This window comes from Dermochelys coriacea, chromosome 3, assembly GCF_009764565.3.
Source record: "Dermochelys coriacea isolate rDerCor1 chromosome 3, rDerCor1.pri.v4, whole genome shotgun sequence".
In the NCBI taxonomy this organism is placed as follows: Eukaryota; Metazoa; Chordata; order Testudines; family Dermochelyidae; genus Dermochelys; species Dermochelys coriacea.
Window position 1 is genome coordinate 212079847 of NC_050070.1, and position 21145 is coordinate 212100991.

Below are 21145 nucleotides of genomic sequence, written 5' to 3' on the forward strand. Positions count from 1 at the left end.
CCAGCATGTCTTGAGGACAAGGAAGTAGCCCAGGCTCATCGCGCCCCATGGGTAGGCTCGAACCACCAGTCTCTCTGATTAACAGCCGAAGGCGCTGACCCATTGTGCCACAGAAAGACCTAGACACTGATGTGCTATTATCAAAACTGCTGCCTAGCAGTCTGCACGTGTGGGGCAGAGTATTGGGTGCGGGAGGCAGTGAGGGGTGCAGGCTCTGGGATGCAGCTTGGTGCAGGAGGGGGCTCTGGGCTGAGGCAGAATGTGGGGGTGTAGGAGGGGGCTGTGGGGTGTAGGCTCTGGGGGGGATTTGTGTGCAGGAGGGGTTCCAGGATGAGGCTGAGTGTTGGGGTGCGGGAGGGGTTACAGGGTCTGGGAGGGAGCTCTGGGCTGGGGGTTGGGGTGCAGGCTCTGGCTGCGAGGGGCTTACCACAGACGCCTCCCCAGTCAGCAGGTGGCTGCTGGCACGTCTGTGCGTGCGGCCCCTGGTAGGGAAGGAGGCAGCAGGTCTCTGCGAGCGCTGCCCCTAGAGCTCCCATTGGTCGGTTGCAAGCCAATGGGAGCTGCGGGGACAGTTCTAGGGGCGGGGGCACTGCGTGGAGCTGCCTCACCTTCCCCTTTCCCCACGGACGGCGGAGATGGACCAGCAGCCAGCTGGGCTCTTAGAGGCTCAGAGATCGGGATCGACTGGCCGAGGCTCCAGGATCGACCAGTGGATCGCAATTGACGGGTGGTGACCACTGTTATAAGGAGTAAACTCAAATGGCTACGCGATGGTGCCAGAGGCTCACAAATGAAAAGCCCCAAGATCCCTCACTCCTCATTGACTCTGAACAGGGGTTTATTTCAAATCCCTTTAGTTCTGCGGCTGGAAAATATAAGGACCAAGCAATTTCAAGAGCTGTGACACTGGGGTTGTGGATGCTGTAACCGTATCTCAGACTGAATAATGATTTTAGATCTGATTCCAGGCAGCTTCCCAAAAGCAAACCCAATTGGTTCTTCCCTACAATTTGTGATCCTGGGCAGCAGGGGATCCCCTTCATCTGCCGGGGAACCTCTCTGGGTCCCACTATCAGTTCTCCTCAATTTTCCAGCACTTCAGGTGCTTCTGACTCCTTGGATAGGCTTTCCTTACAAGGTCTGAGTGTAAATCTTTGTCTGTAGGAAGCAAAGTGTGTGGGACTGTCACTGAGCTGAAAGATGGAAATGGTAGGTTGAGAGAGATAGGGGAGAATAAAATACTCTCAGAAGCAGAGGTGCTGAAATGGGTGGGGAGGGAGTGGGCCCTATCTCCCAACTTTTAAAGGTTGGGGAGATTATACTCTCCAACTCTTAAGCGGTCCTAAGGGCAAGGGACTGCAGGAGAAGGTGGAGAGGAGCAAGCGGGGGGCAGGGTATTGGGGAGATGGGGCGATGTGGGGTTGGGATCTTGGGGGGAGGGTGGGGGCTCAGGGGGAAGGAGTGGGGACACAGTTTGGGAGCCTGTGGCACCCACACCTTAGGGTGCTTCCGCAGCTCCTGCGCACAAGAATGACAAAAAATTAGCAGGCTACTGTTTTAACTACTCGAGCACTTTGTGAGGTGGGCTTGTTGTGACTTAACTGTTTCTAAGGTCTCTGCTGTCTGTAACCTTTTCCCTGTTCATTGGCTGACAGGATGGTGCGGGGATGGTTTGGCTTTTGAAAAATCTTTCTCTGTAGTATTATAAAGGAATAAGTGACAGGAAGAACACCCCCCCACACTTCTTGGTGCAGGGAGCCGGGTTTCCTGCTCAAATTTTGTATTTCACCAATGTCCAGGTCTGGGAATGTCCAACACGCGCAATTCTAATGGGAAGATGGACATAGGGCACTTAACCTGTACAGACGTCCTATGGCAGTGGGGTGGGAATTAAGAATATTTTGAGGATCTTTGGGGAAAAGAGACTTTATTGACAAGGTTTGTCTCTCTTCCTGTTTCACCTTGTGGTGTTTGGTCAAGAAATCACTGTTTATTTTTCTATTATATTAATTAAACTCTAAACATTATTTAATGAGTTGTAAACACTAGTGTCACTTGAATTTCCCCTCTGCTAGCAAGAATGAACTGAAGTTTATGACTTTCTGGGAAGGGCAGAGATAGTAAATTGGGGGATTTCAATGGCTGCATTGGTGGGTGGGTGTTTTCCACTCCCATCTCAGTGCATGGAGTGAGATACTCAGGCAATGTCTGTACTACACAATTATGTCACTGGAACTGACCCAGTTATTACATTGCTTGGGTGTGTGCACACTTGGCTCCTTGTGTCAGCAACGCGCATACTCGGTCATGTGCCACGAGATCCAGCTAGGTCAGGACTGTCCTGGGCTCTGTGCGGGGAGGGCTCAGCTGGGAGAAGGGGCAGACTAGGGGAGTTTGTCTCTGATATATAAGGGCTTTGTCAGCGGGAAGCTGTAGGTTACATGCTGGGCGTGACAGTGGGGTTTGAGCTGGGGCAGCACAGCAAGGGAGCAATGTGTGTGTGTGTGTGTGTTGGGGAGGGGGGTTCACTTGGTAAAAATGAACCTGCCAGGCCTCTCCCACTGCTGGAGCAAAAGCCTCTCTTTTATCTCCTCAACTCCCCTCATGAAAATCTCCATCCCTCCCCCGGCGCTGAGGGACCCCCTCACTCCCATGGAGATTTTTAATTGTTCTAACTTGTCCTTAGCCTTGTCCAAACAGTTTTCCCCGGCAAATTATCAAGAACATTTCAAATGAGAAAAACAAACCAAACCAAATGCAAACCACAGAAACCCCCACCACACACAGTTTCGGTCTGAATTTTTCGACTGAAATTTGGAGACAATAAAACTCATCCCTCTGTTGGCCAGAACCCAAAGCGAGGGTCTCTGTGATTTCTGCTACCAAACCACCAACGCCTCTTGTGAGACATTTTCCTGCACAATACTGCTGCTATTCCAGTTATTGGCTCCAGGAAACATTTTCCTTAGCCTGGTTCTGTGTGTCACTGGTTTCTCTAGTACAGGTCAGTCCCTGGCCCTGTGGTCCAGACACCCTCATTCACATCAAGTTTCAAGCTGAGAATCATTTCCCATTCCCGCTTTGTGGGAGGGGAGACTTTTAAAAGCCCTCTCTGTGCGACTGCCCATGGCAAATCAAAGAGAACAAACCCCAAATTCCCCTTGTGGTTTCAGAGCCAGGTTTGCTCTGGAAATTCTATATTTCTCTTCAATCTCTTTGGTCACTCGATTACAGACCTAAAAGTGGCAATTCTTCAACAAAAAAACTTCAAAAACAGACTCCAATGAGAGACTGCTGAAATGGAATTAATTTGCAAACTGGATACAACTAACTTAGGCTTGAATAAAGACTGGGAGTGAATGTGTCATTACACAAAGTAAAACTATTTCCCTTGTTTATTTCCCCTCCTACTGTCTTGTACAGTGCTGGAAATGGCCCACCTTGATTATCACTACAAAAGGGCACCACCCGGCCCCCGCTCTCCTGCTGGTAATAGCTCACCTCTCCTGATCACTCTTGTTACAGAGCCACAAGTACTCCTTTTCTTTTTACTCTTGTTACAGTGTGTATGGTATCACCATTGTTTCATATTCTCTGTGTATATAAATCTTCCCACTATAGTTTCCACTGTATGCATCCAATGAAGTGAGCTGTAGCCCACAAAAGCTTATGTTCTAATAAATTTGTTAGTCTCTAAGGTGCCACAAGTACTCCTTTTCTTTTTAAGCCTGGGCACTGTGATTATTTACCAGTTTCTGTGGCACTGAAGCACTAGGGTGCCCGCAGCTGTGATGGCCGAGTGGTTAAGGCGCTGGAGTCGAAATCCAACAGGGTTCCCCTGCGCAGGTTTGAATCTTGCTCACAGCGAGGCCTGTGTTTTAGCCAATCTCTAACCCGGGCAATACTCTCTACAACCCTGAGACGCTCTCAATTCTCTCCCCACCTCAAGTAAATCCTGTTCTGCTCCTTTCATAGAGATCCCTGGGACACCATCTCACACTGTGCCCCTGAGGTGTCAGGCAAACTCTCAGCACCTGAAGCCTCTGCCACTCACCTAACGCGCCCTGCCCCATAGATCAGCCATAACCCTGGGTCTGTTCCTCTCTCTAGAGTGTGAAAGGAGCCGTCAGTGCAGCCAGAGGTGCCGACTCCATGGGTGCTAGAGGGCTGCAGCACCAACGGAAACAAAACAGTAGCTGCTCAGCGCCCGCTGGCAGCCAGCTTCCCCCCAGCACCTCCCACCTGCTAGCAGGTCTGGCCCACAAGCTCCTCCTCTTCAGCACCTCCCGCCTGCCACTGATCCAGTGTGCAGGAGGAAGAAATAGGACAGGGTTGGGTTTGGGGCAGAGGTCAAGCAAGCCCCAGGAAGTCTCAAAGTCAGCACCTCTGAGTACAGAAGCCTTCCCTGAGTCTGAGCTACCAGGATCCCTGCCACAGAGCAGGGTGCACAAGTCTATTCTATTCGACACTGGTGAGGACTCATCTGGAGTACTGTGTCCAGTTTTGGGCCCCACACTACAGGAAGGATGTGGATAAATTGGAAAGAGTACAACGAAGGGCAACGAAAATGATTAGGGGTCTAGAGCACATGACTTATGAGGAGAGGCTGAGGGAGCTGGGATTGTTTAGTCTGCAGAAGAGAAGAATGAGAGGGGATTTGATAGCTGCTTTCAACTACCTGAAAGGGGGTTTCAAAGAGGATGGCTCTAGACTGTTCTCAATGGTAGCAGATGACAGAACGAGGAGTAATGGTCTCAAGTTGCAATGGGGGAGGTTTAGATTGGATATTAGGAAAAACTTTTTCACTAAGAGGGTGGTGAAACACTGGAATGCGTTACCTAGGGAGGTGGTAGAATCTCCTTCCTTAGAGGTTTTTAAGGTCAGGCTTGACAAAGCCCTGGCTGGGATGATTTAACTGGGACTTGGTCCTGCTTTGAGCAGGGGGTTGGACTAGATGACCTTCTGGGGTCCCTTCCAACCCTGATATTCTATGATTCTATGATTCTAAGTCTCAGCCTCCCTTTCCCACACATGGCTCTGGACACCACCAGGAATGATTTGGCTCCTGACACACAAGAGCTGAATGCCTGGACAGGGGCTTGAACCCTGGTCCCCCCCATTAAGAGCCTGATGCCCTATGGACTGAGTTGGCCAGGCTTGCTGAGAGCCTCTCCCCGTCCTCCTTTTCTCCACAGCAACTGCCGATTCCTTCTCCTTTTCCTCCCTCCTGCACCTCAGGGTCAATAAATCTCTGCACCTAGACAGCCGGACTGCTCGCTGCACCCCAATCCCCCATGCCTAAGCCTCTCTGCCAAAGTCCTGCACCTGGCTCCATAGAATTAAGTCTCACATCTCGCTGAGAACTTGACTTCTTGTACCCAGAGAGTCTCTGCCCCCCCTCAGTAGCTGACCCCAGAAACACAGTGTTCGCCTTTTCCAAAGAAGTGCTTGGAAAGGCTTTTCTCATGTGGGCTTCTTTATCTAATGGATAAAGCATCTGACTTCGGATCAGGCGATTGAGGGTTTGAGTCCCTTCGTGGGTGGGCTTGTGCAATTTTCCCTTTGTGCTGAAAGTCCTGCTTTCTTCAGGGATGTATCCTCTTCTTGGCTGCTCAGGCCAATGCTCTGGCTTCAGCTAGACCCCTGGAAAGGAGTTGGGTTTGGGCGTCACAAAGGCAAGGGACTGAGTCCCAGGGGCGTCCAGTCTAGCCTTTGCCATTCCTGACTTGCCAATGTTAATGGGCAGCTTCCCGGGCTAGCGTGTAGAGCAGTTTCCCTCCTCCAAATGTCCGGCTGTCCCTGTGCTTGAGGGGGCTAAATAGCGCCTGGGGAGCTGGGTGTTTCTCTGCTTCTCCTCAGCTGGGGAAAAGCCTCTTGGGGTAAAATCTCCTGCCCTGCTGCAACAGTGAGCATCTGCAGTGGGAATGGTCAGAGGCACTACCAGGGGTTGGCCCTGCTTTGCTACCATCTTCTGGTGTTTCCCACTTAGCATCAGCAGCCGCCCCACATGCTCGTCTGTGGGTTGCCTTCAGTGGGTGTTTGGCATGGCAGGCAGCAGGCTGCAGCCACGTGTCTTGTTGGCTGTCTGCAGGCCATGCATAGGCATGGTCCTCCCCTCCTCTTGCCTTGCCCTCAGTTGCTCTGTGGCTTATAAACCTTCCCTTGGACCTGTCAGCACCAGCCGCCTCTCCTCTAGGTGCCCAGAGGAGAGGAGGTGCGCTGGGCTCCAGCCTGGGATTCTTCCTCCCTCCTGCCTAGCCCTGACTATGAAGCCTGGCCCTGGCACTCCTTTCTTCAGGCGCCATGTGGGAAAGAGGAAAAGTGTGGCAGTAAGCCAAAGGCCAAACTTGCGGGCATCAGGTGAAGCAGCAAGAATGCCGACCACCAGGTCAAACCACAGGACTGCTGGCATCAGTAGCCAGTTCTAGAGCCCCAACCCTTGCAGCCATCCTGACCAAAGACCTAGCTCCAGACGGCAGGAGTCACCCAGTAGGAGGTAAACAACTCACACTTGTGCAGCCAGAGACAGGGAAGGGGAGCACTTTGAGCTCCAGGGATTTATCACAAGGTACCACTGAGATTTGAACTCAGATTGCAGGATTCAGAGTCCTGAGTGCTGACCCTTACACCATGGGACCAGCTTCTGCTGCTTTCTCTGGCCATCAGTGACCCTCACAGGGCTGGCTTGTGTAAGGGGACTGTTGGCCCTTTACTAAAACTTTGTGGGTGTTTTGGTTGACTAGTTCCCAGTCCCAATAGAAGGGGGAAGGGTTAGTGGGAAATCAGGACTCTGAGAGTGATAGTGGCCTGGGGCAATGGTCACCAACTGGTAGGGAACAAGTGAGAATTTGTTGATGGAGAAAAATTCCTGCTGAAAATTGGCAAAGCTGTGGATATTTTGAAAAGTTAAAGTGAATTTACACATGAAGATACAAACAGAGAGACAAACACACAGAGAGAAAGAGAAAATCACACAATGCACAGGTCCACACACGTACAAACAAAAACCATACACACAGGCAGTGTTTGAGTCTCATAGACAAGAGGATGTTCACAAAGGTGGTTTGGGAAGCAAAGATTGAGTGGGGTCAGGGGTGAAGAATTACAGAACGGGCCAAGCTCTGGGCTCTGCTTCACCCCTCCTGACACAGGTGGCTGGTAGATAGTGGAGTCTTGTAGATGTGTGAAATATGCCCTGCACTCGGTAAAGGGAGGGACCTCGGTGTCTTCTGAGCTGGGATTGTATTTTCCACTGGTAAAATGATTGGCAGAAGCCATTTGCTTAAAGAAAACCAGTGCTCCAGGTGAAGTCTGAATTCACAACCTCAGCACTATTCCACACAGGACTGCTCTATTAGTACTATGGGCTAACCCATTGCACCAGTGGAACCCCTAGTTAGGGACTTGACTCCTTGTTCCATGGATGTATGTATGGATGAGGGGGTTGCATTAGCTAAAACAAATCCACATTAAATGCTGCAGGATGGCAGTAACAGAGGTGGGGAGCTTCCTTCCATGGGATTGAGCTGGTTCCCACTTTCCGCTGCTGAGGGGAAGGTTGGCGCTTTGAGCCACCCGGTGCTGGATCTTCTCCTGGGTGAGGTTAACGAGACTCTGAAGAAGCGAAGGGAAGTCTTTTCTATTTGTAGGCTCATTGGTCCCAGTTGGGGCAATGCAGAGGCAAACCCCCATAAGGGTGTCACAGAGAAGCTGTGTCCCATGGAGTGTGTGTTAGAGAGGGGTAGGGCAGGGTTGTATTGGGCTCCTGGTGAAAAGGTTGGGCGTGACACTGTGTGGGGGAGGGTACGTTTCTTAGGATATAAATGAGGGCAAACACAGAGGCAGTGACACTGAAGCCCCGGGTCTGAGTGTTATGACCCTGTGTGGTGCTGCCGTTCAACTTCCTCTCCTCTGGTCTCAGCTGTCATTGATCCAGAATTTTTTCACCTGTCATCCTCCCAGAGGTGTCGCACATGCCTCAAATACAGAGTGTCCGTTTTGGAGACCTGAGGACTGGAGCGGATTTCAGCTGCTGGACAGCTCTGCTGGGTTTTCCACATTCTGGGGGGAAATGCTGAGTGTTTATATTCATTTGAAGCATCCCCCGTTCAGCAAACTCCTGAACACACTGGAGATGGGTCTGGAAATCGATTTTCATTTAAAAAAGTTTTTGAAAGGAAGCGCTTGGATTTGAACAAGGAACCCATTGCCCTTCTGGCAAATATTCAACCAGTGAGCTACACTCTCAACAAAAAGAAAAGGAGGACTTGTGGCTAACAAATGTATTTGAGCATAAGCTTTCATGAGCTACAGCTCACTTCATCAGATGCATTCAACAAAGGATTCCCGGAGCAGGACCCGTTTTTAACCTGGGAGTTAGTAAACTTTATCTCTCTACAAACACCACAGTTTACAAAATCCCCACACCCGCTCTGTGTCACCAGAGCACAACAACTTTTCTTGGAACATCACTGCTCCCCAGCTCCGTGCCCTTCAATCTCTCCAGCATTGCTCCAATCCCTTAAAGCAGGGTCTCAAACTCACTTTAGCTTAGGGCCAGTGCCAATCCTCAGATTCTCCCAGTGGACCAATAATGTCACTCATGCCACCCAGAACCCACTCCCCAAAACTCTACCCACAAAAAACTCTGCCCCCCACCTGCCTACAGCTCTGGGAGGGAGTTTGGGTGCAGAAGGGGTGAGAGGTTGGGCTCTGGGAGGGAATTTGGATCAGGGAAGGGGTCTGGGGTGCAGGCTCTGGGATGGAGTTTGGGTCCTGGGTGGAAGCTCTGGACTGGGGCAGCAGGTGGGGGTGTAGGAGGAGGGGGTGCGGGTGCAGGCTCTGGGAGGGAGTTTGGTGGTGGGAGGGGGTATGTGGGGTGGGGGTGCAGGCTCTGGGAGCGGGTCAGAGGTGCGGCGCTTACCTTGGGCTCCAAGGTGGGGGGGAACTCAGCACCCTGCTGTCCCCAGGTGCCACCCCCACAGTATCCCATTGACCGCAGGGGCACTCGGGGCAGGGGTAGCATGCGCAGGGAGGGGCCAGCAGCCACTGGAGTGAGCAGAAAGTCACCGCTCAGCTCCGCTGTGCTGCCGGGACCCCTGGAGTGGCAGGGTGAGCATCTGGGGGCAGCAGGTGGGGCCGAGGGAGAGAACCGACCCCAAAATTGCTGGAACCCTGTGGGCCACATTGGCAGGTTCGCGAGCCACAAATGACCTGGAGGCTGGGAGTTTGGGACCCCAATAGAATTGCTTCCGCCTTGTAATTCACCAAGTCCAAAAGTAAACATCTCTTCAAATCCAAGGGAGAGGAGATCGGTCAATATTCAGAGTCATCCCACGTGAAAGCATCACGTTGTGGTTCATGCTGGCCCCATCATGTGGCCATCACCTTTCCCTTCTCTCCCTTAAAAGTTTTGCTATTTTGCATAGAAACTTTCTTCCCCCAGGAGAGACCTGGGAACCGGGGCTGCCAGCCAGACAAACACTTTTAAAAGGAGGTGTCCCTCTCCCAGTCAAAAAATGATCTTCTGCCTTCAGTTCAGTGACAGCCTGGATTGTTCCTTATCCAGCCAGAGATAGCGGTGGGGCCGAATATAAAGAGTTAAACATGACACATCATAGCTATGCACACAGTGACTGCAAAATCTTTTTATATATTTCTTATTACCTCAGTGTATTGTTTTCTCTGGAGTCTAGACCTTGACTGTCCCTTGTCCAAGAAATTTGGACCTTGATAAAAAGTATCGACTACCCCGGTTAAGGCCATGGACTTGACACCCACCGGGGTGTCCTACACAGGTACCAGTACTAACAGCAATGGCCGCCTTTTAGCCATAGTTTTTAACCAGGGCAATCAATTGAAACAAACCCTTGTGAAATCATTTCTCAGCCCGAGCCCTTTACCCACATTCCGTAGGGCATTGGGCTACCATGTGGATGTTTCATTTCCCTCCTTAATTTCACACAGAAACACAATTTCCTTTGCACAGATCCATGAACAGCAAAACCTCCCTATGTCTCTTGTCTGAGCCAGGGCATTCAACTCCAGTGAACCCTTCTCTCCTTCAACGGCAATGGTCAGACAGAGGGATGTGGCCACCTGCGTCCCTGATGGGGAGACATTGGCTTGGCTCTTTCTTTATGCTACTGTTGTTAGTCCATGAAATGTCAAGGAAGGAATGCAAGGCTGAGTTCACGCACCAAGCCCCTGAAAAGTTTCCATGCCCAGAGAAAACCTGACCCCTGCTATTGGAATGATGTGTTGGAGATTTTAATAGGAAAGGGACTGTCTGTTTGTCAACATGGGGAATGAACAATGATCTACAGCGATGTCATTGACACAAACACACTCTCATCATGCTCCAGCCGGAAAGGAAATGGGCAGGAATTGTCTCTGTTAAGCCATGGACACACTTACACTAATGCACAGCCGTGAGTGTGCTGGGGAATCTGGTCTGAGCAAACAATTTGAAGTGACAATTCTGTGAGAACTGAATCATAGTGTAGTGGAATAACTTGACATCAAGTAGTTGTGGCCGAGTGGTTAAGGTGATGGACTAGAAATCCATTGGGGTCACCCCGCGCAGGTTCAAATCCTGCCAACTACGGAAGCACTGGACTGTTATTATTACTGTAGTCTTAGTGCCTGAGCATCCACAGTGTGAACTGGAGCCAGATCTGGTCCCTTCGGTGGTCTACACTTAAAACGCTGCTGTGACGTGTCTCTAGAACCTTGGGTAGACAGTGACTGGATGGCTTTTCCCATCCCTATAATAGCTACATGGACAGAACAATTCTTCCTTTTATTTAGCACTATCTAACCAGGGTTTAGGTCAGCTTATCTATACTGGTTTTGGGGGTGTGGATTTTTTCACACACCGAGAGACGTAGCTCTGCCAGTTAAGTGACCAGCATACACCAGCCCATAGATCCCTCTGAATATTGCAGTGCATTCACTGAACTATGAGAGGAAAACATCAACCCACAAACACAGAGACTGAATTCCCCACAGGTTTCAGAGTAGCAGCTGTGTTAGTCTGTATTCTCAAAAAGAAAAGGAGTACTTGTGGCACCTCAGAGACTAACAAATTTATTTGAGCATAAGCTTTCGTGAGCTACAGCTCACTTCATCGGATGCATTTGGTGGAAAATACAGTGGGGAGATTTATGTACACACACAGAGAACATGAAACAATGGGTTTTATCATACACACTGTAAGGAGAGTGATCACTTAAGATGAGCCATCACCAGCAGCAGGGGTGGGGGGAAAGGAGGAAAACCTTTCATGGTGACAAGCAAGGTAGGCTATTTCCAGCAGTTAACAAGAATATCTGAGGACAAGTGGGGGTGGGGTGGGGGTGAGAAATAACATGGGGAAATAGTTTTACATTGTGTAATGACTCATCCATTCTCAGTTTCTATTCAAGCCAAAGTTAATTGTATTCAGTTTGCAAATTAATTCCAATCAGCAGTCTCCCCTTGGAGACTGTTTTTGAAGTTTTTTTTTGTTGAAGGATAGCCACCTCAGGTCTGTAATCGAGTGACCGGAGAGATTGAAGTGTTCTCTGACTGGTTTTTGAATGTTATAGTTCTTGACGTCTTATTTGTGTCCATTTATTCTTTTACGTAGAGACTGTCCAGTTTGACCAATGTACATGGCAGAGGGGCATTGCTGGCACATGATGGCATATATCACATTGGTAGATGCGCAGGTGAACGAGCCTCTGATAGTGTGGCTGATGTGATTAGGCCCTATGATGTTGTCCCCTGAATAGATATGTGGACAGAGTTGGCAACGGGCTTTGTTGCAAGGATAGGTTCCTGGGTTAGTGGTTCTGTTGTGTGGTGTGTGGTTGCTGGTGAGTATTTGCTTCAGGTTGGAGAGCTGTCTGTAAGCAAGGACTGGCCTTTCTCCCAAGATCTGTGAGAGTGATGGGTCGTCCTTCAGGATAGGTTGTAGATCCTTGATGATGCGTTGGAGAGGTTTTAGTTGGGGGCTGAAGGTGATGGCTAGTGGCGTTCTGTAATTTTCTTTGTTGGGCCTCTCCTGTAGTAGGTGACTTCTGGGAACTCTTCTGGCTCTGTCAATCTGTTTCTTCACTTCAGCAGGTGGGTATTGTAGTTGTAAGAACACATGATAGAGATCTTGTAGGTGTTTGTCTCTGTCTGAGGGGTTGGAGCAAATGCGGTTATATCATAGAGCTTGGCTGTAGACAATGGATCATGTGGTATGATCTGGATGAAAGCTAGAGGCATGTAGGTAGGAATAGTGGTCAGTAGGTTTCCGATATAGGGTGGTGTTTATGTGACCATCGCGTATTAGCACCGTAGTGTCCAGGAAGTGGATCTCTTGTGTGGACTGGTCCAGGCTGAGGTTGATGGTGGGATGGAAATTGTTGAAATCCTGGTGGAATTCCTCAAGGGCTTCTTTTCCATGTGTCCAGATGATGAAGATGTCATCAATGTAGCGCAAGTAGAGTAGGGGCATTAGGGGACGAGAGCTGAGGAAGCGTTTTTCTAAGTCAGCCATAAAAATGTTGGCATACTCTGGGGTCATGCAGGTACCCATCGCAGTGCCGCTGATTTGAAGGTATACATTGTCCCCAAATGTGAAATAGTTATGCGTGAGGACAAAGTCACAAAGTTCAGCCACCAGGTTAGCCGTGACATTATTGGGAATACTGTTTCTGACGGCTTGTAGTCCATCTTTGTGTGGAATGTCGGTGTAGAGGCTTCTACATCAATAGTGGCTAGGATGGTGTTTTTAGGAAGATCACCAATGGACTGTAGTTTCCTCAGGAAGTCAGTGGTGTCTCGAAGATAGCTGGGAGTGCTGCTAACGTAGGGCCTGAGGAGGGAGTCTACATAGCCAGACAATCCTGCTATCAGGGTGCCAATGCCGGAGATGATGGGGCATCCAGGATTTCCAGGTTTATGGATCTTGGGTAGCAGACAGAATACCCCAGGCCAGGGTTCTAGGGGTGTGTCTGTGCGGATTTGTTCTTGTGCTTTTTCAGGGAGTTTCATGAGCAAATGCTGTAGTTTCTTTTGGTAACTCTCAGTGGGATCAGAGGGTAATACCTTGTAGAAAGAGGTGTTGGAGAGCCAAGCTCTATGATATAACCGCATTTGCTCCAACCCCTCAGACAGAGACAAACACCTACAAGATCTCTATCATGCGTTCTTACAACTACAATACCCACCTGCTGAAGTGAAGAAACAGATTGACAGAGCCAGAAGAGTTCCCAGAAGTCACCTACTACAGGTCAGGCCCAACAAAGAAAATTACAGAACGCCACTAGCCATCACCTTCAGCCCCCAACTAAAACCTCTCCAATGCATCATCAAGGATCTACAACCTATCCTGAAGGACGACCCATCACTCTCACAGATCTTGGGAGACAGGCCAGTCCTTGCTTACAGACAGCTCCCCAATCTGAAGCAAATACTCACCAGCAACCACACACCACACAACAGAACCACTAACCCAGGAACCTATCCTTGCAACAAAGCCCGTTGCCAACTCTGTCCACATATCTATTCAGGGGACAACATCATAGGGCCTAATCACATCAGCCACACTATCAGAGGCTCGTTCACCTGCGCATCTACCAATGTGATATATGCCATCATGTGCCAGCAATGCCCCTCTGCCATGTACATTGGTCAAACTGGACAGTCTCTACGTAAAAGAATAAATGGACACAAATAAGACGTCAAGAATTATAACATTCAAAAACCAGTCAGAGAACACTTCAATCTCTCCGGTCACTCGATTACAGACCTGAGGGTGGCTATCCTTCAACAAAAAAACTTCAAAAACAGACTCCAACAAGAGACTGCTGAATTGGAATTAATTTGCAAACTGGATACAATTAACTTAGGCTTGAATAGAGACTGGGAATGGATGAGTCATTACACAAAGTAAACTATTTCCCCATGTTATTTCTCTCCCCCACCCCACCCCCCACTGTTCCTCAGATGTTCTTGTTAACTGCTGGAAATAGCCTACCTTGCTTGTCACCATGAAAGGTTTTCCTCCTTCCCCACCCCACCCCCCCGCTGCTGGTGATGGCTCATCTTAAGTGATCACTCTCCTTACAGTGTGTATGATAAACCCATTGTTTCATGTTTTCTATGTGTGTATATAAATCTCCCCACTGTATTTTCCACCAAATGCATCCGATGAAGTGAGCTGTAGCTCACGAAAGCTTATGCTCAAATAAATTTGTTAGTCTCTAAGGTGCCACAAGTACTCCTTTTCTTTTTGTGAATTCCCCACAGTTAATCTCTCTGCACTTTCCAGAACATCACAAAATTCAATTAATTCCTGCTAGGAAAATTGTGCAATTCAGAATTTGAATAGTGACCTTGGCTCCTTCCTGCACCTGCTCTACATCGCTACACAGCAGCTTCTCCACCTGCAGAGTCACCCCTAGGGTTCAGCAGGGACCCCTGGCTAGGACAGTAGGTGTAGCTAACAGCTCGGTGTGCCTGGCACTGAGGCAGGGGCAGCCTGAGGCTTTGAGTCATCTGTAAAGAAGTAACCGCCACACGCACAAGTACAGAGATTGAATTCCACAACTTTAACATCATGACACCCTGTAGCAAGCCACACGTGTCCATTCTTTTTCAGAGGGTGACCCCAATTTTGAAGTCTGAGTAAATAAAGTTTAGGAGATAGTTATTAACCTCGCAAAAATATGACAAAGATCCCTCTGCATAACACCGGAAGGTGAAATAGGAACAGAGACAAACCTTGTCAGCAAAGGCTAATTTCCCAAACGATCCTCAAAAATGTTTCTAATTCCCATCTGTCCTCCACAAGAGCTCTGTGAAGTTTAACTGTTTTGCAGCCAGCTGCCCATTAGAAATGCTTCTGTGGGACATTCCCAGACCTGGACATTTACGAGCGACAGAATTTGAAGAGCAAACGCGGCTCCCCGCACCAGGCGGGATTGGAAAGTTTTTTCCCTGGCACTTGGTCTTTTTTAATAGTACAGACCCCCCCATGCCCAGCTAGCCAATGTACTTGGGGAAAAGGTTGCGGGAAGCAGAGACCTTAAAAACAAGGAAATAAGAGGCCATTCTTCAGGCAAGGTGGCCTAGTAGTTAAAGCAATATCTGCTCATCTGATGCCATTCTTGAGCTGCCTGTTATAAAAAGCTGGTTCCCCACTTCAGTTCCAACAAATCTGCTAGAAACACCCCCAGGACCCTGCTCACCCCAGTGGGAGTAAGATGAGAAACCCCCAATGGGTGCTGAGCTTAGCACCAGGCTGCTGTCTCAGGGGTAGGGGATTGATGGTTTGCTGCTGAGGAGGGAGACAGGACAGCCCTCTGGGGCTCTGCTCCAAGCATCTGCCCAGCCCAGGCTGTCCGCTGGGCTCAGCTGCTGCCCCTCCGTGATCTGGAGCAGGGGTTCTTTCACCATTTTTTTGGTGGCCTCAGAGTGCGGCCACTAACTTTTGCTGGTGGTAACTCTGACAATTTTTCCAAGCCGGAGCTCCACTGCCCCAGGGGTTGAAGCCTGAAGCCATAGCCCATGGGCTGAAGCCCAGAGCCCTCTGCTGAAGCACTGTGGCTGGAGCTGGGGAGGGCTGGAGGTGGGTAGGTTAAAGCTCAGAGCCCTGGGGCTGACACAAGGGAGGGACGGAGGGGCCCTGAAACCTCAAGCCCACTCCTGAAGCCCTGGCAAGCTGGAGCCCAAAGTCTTCCCCCAGAGCCTCTCAGCCCCCTGGTAGGTGAGTTGGGAACTCACCAGCTGCCTGCAGAGTTGAAGTTTCCTACCCTGTCAAGAACACCCCCAGCCCCACATGCCTGCATGAGCTGCCCGGAGCCCCAAGAGGTTGGGCAGTACATGATGCCAATCCCCTGCTGGTAGCGCCAGCAAACACCAAGGCAGTGCATCCAGGAGCAACAGCTGGATGCTGAAGGGAGGGGCTGCTGCTTTCCCCCCACCTACATCTCTGCCCAGGAGGCTGTCCTGGTTGTAGAAAAATCCCCAGATTTGAGGTATGCTGCTCTAGATTCAAAATGCAGGGCCCCAGTGGGGCAGAGCCTGGGGCAGGGCAGCAACCTGGGTTGGGCTGGGAAGATGCTGGAAGTTCTGATGCCAGAGAACTGGCCTGACTCACTTCTCAACAGCAAACAAGTCAATTCCATGTCCCCGCCCCAGAAAAATCAGCCTGGCGCTAAGGGCAGCACTGGCGGGGGTGGGATGGGGGGTTCCCTTTTGTTCCCAGTGAGGCATGAGGGAATCCGGGGCGTCTCTAGAAGAACTTTTGGAGCTGACCTTGGGAAAACGCCTTTAAGAACAGCCAGCTCAAGTTGAAATGACTTTTTTTAAACCATTTTTATATCACTAACAAACCCTTGAATCCTAGTGGCACCCCCCATAAAATGGCTTCAGCCTTGTATTTTACCCAGGGTAAAACTAAACATCCCTTCAAATACAAAGGAGTGGAGATCAGTCCCTTTTCAGAGTTAATGCACATGAAAGAACCATGTTATGTTTCATCCCTTATGTCCTGGTCCCATCGCCTTCCCCTCCTCTCCGTTACAAGTTGTGGTATTTTGCACAGAAACTTTATTTCCTCAGAGAGACCTGGGAACAAGGGCTGCCGGCTCCACGGTACCAGTTAAACACCTTTAATAGGAGACAGCCGTCCCTGTCACAAATCATCTCCCACCTTCAGTTCAGTCACACCTGAATTGTTCCTTGTCCCGGCGGAGCCCAAGGATTGAAAGCAGCAAAATCAAACTCCTCTGTACGGAGCAGGAACACTCGGCTCTTTCTTCCTGCAGCTGCTGTTAGTCCGTGAAACAATAATGCTGGAACGCAAGGCTGAATTCACGCACTGGCCCCTTGAGACATTTCAGTGCCCCAGAGAAAACTTGACCCCTGCTATTGGAATCCCTTATTGGCTGGTGATTTGAATGGGAAAGGGATTGTTAAAGTTGGAAATGAACAATTGAGAGCAATGTCATTAACACAAACACACTCTCATCATGACCAGCCAGACAGGAAATGGGCAGGAATTCTCGCTGTTCAGCCTGGACACAGGTGCACAACAACACAGCAGTGAGTTTGCTGGGGGAGCCGGTTTGGACAAACAACGGGACGTGAGAACTCACAGAGTACAGAACTATAACGTAGTGAGAAAAACTGAAAAGTCATTTAAGGTGATGGAGTAGAAATCCATTGGGTCTGCCTGCGCAGGTTCGAATCCTGCCAACTACGGAAGCATTAGCATGATCTCACTGTTGCAGTGTCAGTGTCTGAGCATCCACAGGGCCAACGGGACCCAGAGCTGGTATCACTCTAAGGTCTTATCTCTACGTTCCGGTGAATCGATGCGCGGCAATCAATCCACCGGGGCAGGGGGGGACATCGATTTAGTGTGTCTACTGAAGACCTGTTAAATCAACCCCCGATTGCTCTCCCGTGGACTCTGGTACTTCACCAGAATGAGAAGCATAGGGTAAGTCATAAGAGAGACTCTCCCATCGACCCAGCATGGCGCAGACACCACAATAAGTCGATCTAAGCTACATCAACTCCAGCTATGTTATTCATATAGCTGGAGTTCTGTAACTTAGGTCAACTGCGAACCAGCGGAGCAGCGGGGACAGCAGAGCAGCTCACAGCAGGAGTTTGCCTGGGACTGGTAAGTATCCGAGTGTGTGTGTTTGCTTGCTGAGGAAGTATCCGAGCGTGTGTTTGCTGGGAGGGAGCCTGAGTGAGTGTCTGATTGGCTGCTAGCCTGCAGGGGGCGGGCATTAGGGTGTCTGTGTGTTTGCGTCAGGGAAGCCTGGCTGTTTAAAAATAGCCAGAGCCTCGCGAACCAGCTGAGCGGCAGCGGAGCAGCGGGGACAGCAGAGCAGCTCACAGCAGGAGTTTGCCTGGGAGTTCGCCTGGAGTGAGCCCAGTGAGGCTTACATCTTGCCAACGTCTCTGAGGAAGCTCAGAGTAGGTAGGTGATATGGAAGGGGGGGGTTCAGCTGTTGTGACCTGCACTGGATGTGCCATGTTTGTCTTTCTTCCACAGGACAGAAGCGACTTTGTCTGTACAAAGTGCAAGCTGGTCTCCATATTGGAAGAGAAGATTGAAGGTCTGGAGCAACAGGTAACGACCCTGCGTTGTATACGAGAGACTGAGGATTTTCTGGACCAAACTCAGGATAGGCTTCTAGGGGCACAAAGCTCTAAAGATGTAGAGCAGGTTGCACAGAGGAGCCAAGAGGCCAGTGAAGAAGCTTGGCAACATGTGACCTCCAGAAGAGGTAAGCGGAATGTCCGGGTTCCAGTAACACAGACACAGGTAACTAACCGCTTTCATGTTCTCTCCACAGGTACCATTGCGGAGAGTGGACCAGATGATAGGTCTGGGGGGAGAAAGCAGAAGGAGACTCCGCTGGTTGGGAGGCATGAGATGCGATGTCCTGAGGTTGGGGGTTCCACGACCACCACTCCCAAGAGGAGAAGGCGGGTGGTGGTGGTCGGGGACTCTCTCCTCCGGGGGACTGAGTCATCTATCTGCCGCCCTGACCGGGAAAACCGAGAAGTCTGCTGCTTGCCAGGGGCTAAGATTCGTGATGTGACGGAGAGACTGCCGAGACTCATCAAGCCCTCGGATCGCTACCCCTTCCTGCTTCTCCACGTGGGCACCAATGATACTGCCAAGAATGACCTTGAGCGGATCACTGCGGACTACGTGGCTCTGGGAAGAAGGATAAAGGAGTTGGAGGCGCAAGTGGTGTTCTCGTCCATCCTCCCCGTGGAAGGAAAAGGCCTGGGTAGGGACCGTCGAATCGTGGAGGTCAACGAATGGCTACGCAGGTGGTGTCGGAGAGAAGGCTTTGGATTCTTTGACCATGGGATGGTGTTCCATGAAGGAGGAGTGCTGGGCAGAGACGGGCTCCATCTTACGAAGAGAGGGAAGAACATCTTTGCCAGCAGGCTGGCTAACCTAGTGAGGAGGGCTTTAAACTAGGTTCACCGGGGGAAGGAGACCAAAGCCCTGAGGTAAGTGGGAAAGCGGGATACCGGGAGGAAGCACGGGCAGGAAGGTCTGTGAGGGGAGGGCTCCTGCCTCATACTGGGAATGAGGGGCGATCAACAGGTTATCTCAAGTGCTTATATACAAATGCACAAAGCCTTGGAAACAAGCAGGGAGAACTGGAGGTCCTGGTGATGTCAAGGAATTATGACGTGATTGGAATAACAGAGACTTGGTGGGATAACTCACATGACTGGAGTACAGTCATGGATGGTTATAAACTGTTCAGGAAGGACAGGCAGGGCAGAAAAGGTGGGGGAGTAGGACTGTATGTAAGGGAGCAGTATGACTGCTCAGAGCTCCGGTACGAAACTGTGGAAAAACCTGAGTGTCTCTGGATTAAGTTTAGAAGTGTGTGCAACAAGAGTGATGTCATGGTGGGAGTCTGCTATAGACCACCGGACCAGGGGGATGAGGTGGATGAGGCTTTCTTCCGGCAACTCACGGAAGCTACTAAATCGCATGCCCTGATTCTCATGGGTGACTTTAATTTTCCTGATATCTGCTGGGAGAGCAATACAGCGGTGCATAGACAATCCAGGAAGTTTTTGGAAAGCGTAGGGGACAATTTCCTGGTGCAAGTGCTAGGGGAGCCAACTAGGGGGAGCGCTTTTCTTGACCTGCTGCTCACAAACCGGGTAGAATTAGTGGGGGAAGCAAAAGTGGATGGGAATCTGGGAGGCAGTGACCATGAGTTGGTTGAGTTCAGGATCCTGACGCAGGGAAGAAAGGTAAGCAGCAGGATACGGACCCTGGACTTCAGGAAAGCAGACTTTAACTCCCTCAGGGAACAGATGGCCAGGATCCCCTGGGGGACTAACATGAAAGGGAAGGGAGTCCAGGAGAGCTGGCTGTATTTCAAGGAATCCCTGTTGAGGTTACAGGGACAAACCATCCCGATGAGTCGAAAGAATAGTAAATATGGCAGGCGACCAGCTTGGCTTAATGGTGAAATCCTATCGGATCTTAAACATAAAAAAGAAGCTTACAAAAAGTGGAAGGTTGGACATATGACCAGGGAAGAGTATAAAAATATTGCTCGGGCATGTAGGAAAGATATCAGGAGGGCCAAATCGCACCTGGAGCTGCAGCTAGCAAGAGATGTCAAGAGTAACAAGAAGGGTTTCTTCAGGTATGTTGGCAACAAGAAGAAAGCCAAGGAAAGTGTGGGCCCCTTACTGAATGAGGGAGGCAAGCTAGTGACAGAGGATGTGGAAAAAGCTAATGTACTCAATGCTTTTTTTGCCTCTGTTTTCACTAACAAGGTCAGCTCCCAGACTGCTGTGCTGGGCATCACAAAATGGGGAAGAGATGGCCAGCCCTCTGTAGAGATAGAGGTGGTTAGGGACTATTTAGAAAAGCTGGACGTGCACAAGTCCATGGGGCCGGACGAATTGCATCCGAGAGTGCTGAGGGAATTGGTGGCTGTGATTGCAGAGCCCTTGGCCATTATCTTTGAAAACTCGTGGCGAACGGGGGAAGTCCCGGATGACTGGAAAAAGGCTAATGTAGTGCCCATCTTTAAAAAAGGGAAGAAGGAGGATCCTGGGAACTACAGGCCGGTCAGCCTCACCTCAGTCCCTGGAAAAATCATGGAGCAGGTCCTCAAAGAATCAATCCTGAAGCACTTAGAGGAGAGGAAAGTGATCAGGAACAGTCAGCATGGATTCACCAAGGGAAGGTCATGCCTGACTAATCTAATCGCCTTTTATGATGAGATTACTGGTTCTGTGGATGAAGGGAAAGCAGTGGATGTATTGTTTCTTGACTTTAGCAAAGCTTTTGACACGGTCTCCCACAGCATTCTTGTCAGCAAGTTAAGGAAGTATGGGCCGGATGAATGCACTATAAGGTGGGTAGAAAGCTGGCTAGATTGTCGGGCTCAACGGGTAGTGATCAATGGCTCCATGTCTAGTTGGCAGCCGGTGTCAAGTGGAGTGCCCCAGGCGTCGGTCCTGGGGCCCGTTTTGTTCAATATCTTCATAAATGATCTGGAGCATGGTGTGGATTGCACTCTCAGCAAATTTGCGGATGATACTAAACTGGGAGGAGTGGTAGATACGCTGGAGGGGAGGGATAGGATAT

General features: G+C 50.1%; 2 non-coding genes across 2 annotated transcripts; both read left to right on the top strand.

Moving 5' to 3' along the window:
• The first annotated feature begins 3785 nt into the window (after nt 1–3785).
• On the top strand, nt 3786–3867 carry TRNAS-CGA. The gene has a single exon. It is a non-coding gene; the product is annotated as a tRNA-Ser (tRNA).
• Nucleotides 3868–10524: 6657 nt separating this feature from the next.
• Nucleotides 10525–10606, top strand: TRNAS-AGA. Its single transcript has one exon. It is a non-coding gene; the product is annotated as a tRNA-Ser (tRNA).
• Nucleotides 10607–21145: the final 10539 nt, after the last annotated feature.